The sequence below is a fragment of the Halyomorpha halys genome, unplaced genomic scaffold (genome assembly GCF_000696795.3).
Source record: "Halyomorpha halys isolate HHAL.00 unplaced genomic scaffold, Hhal_1.1 Scaffold12.1, whole genome shotgun sequence".
Taxonomy (NCBI): domain Eukaryota; kingdom Metazoa; phylum Arthropoda; class Insecta; order Hemiptera; family Pentatomidae; genus Halyomorpha; species Halyomorpha halys.
In genome coordinates, this window is record NW_027109908.1 from 33,183 (window position 1) to 34,031 (window position 849).

An 849-nucleotide genomic window follows, 5' to 3' on the forward strand; every position below is an offset into this window, starting at 1 on the left:
TGGTTTTGTTTATTTATGTTGTTCTTTGCTGACCGCACCCCCGACAAACTTCTTCAAGCATTAATCTACGGTCAACTATCTACACCTCAATATAAATATTTACTTGTTGAATGTGAACTTGAACATATCACCACCTTGTACAAGGGTTGTTTAAAATACATTACTGTGTTACAAAACACTGAATCCTATAACCCTTCATTATTGTAATGTTACAGATTTATATTTATTTTAATTTAAGGGTCCCTTAAATTCCCTTCCATAAAGAACACTAGTTAAGAAAAAGAAGAAGATAAAGGTTCAAAGTTAAATTTTAAAGCCATTTTGTTTTTAATTTTATTTTCCATACTGCTGAGAGCTGTTCCAGAATATTTGAATTTAGTTAAATTATGAATGATTTATAAATGTTTGAAGTTCAATTTTGTTGGGGCGAGGGGTGTTTCGTATGTGAAAACCGACCTCTTCCCCAGAGGGAAATGTTCACTGGTTCGAGATAAAATAAAACAGAAAAAAAATAATGGAGGACCTGAAATAAATATCACATAAAAAAAAATAATTGAGAAAATGAAATAATAAAAAAATAACTTTCCAAGTGATACAAAAATTTAAATTAATTAAAATATAAACAAAAAAATGAACTGTAATGTTGTTACAAAAAAAAAAGATAGTGTATCGTGGAGTAAAAGTGATAAACATATTTTGATACATATAAACAAAAAAATCTATTTACACTGGAAATAATAAGTTAATTAAAGCAAAAAACCAAACTCTCACTAGCAAAATTATTATTTCCTACTTGATTTATTTTTAAGATGTAAATATTTACTTCTTGAAGAAGTTTGTCGGGGGTGC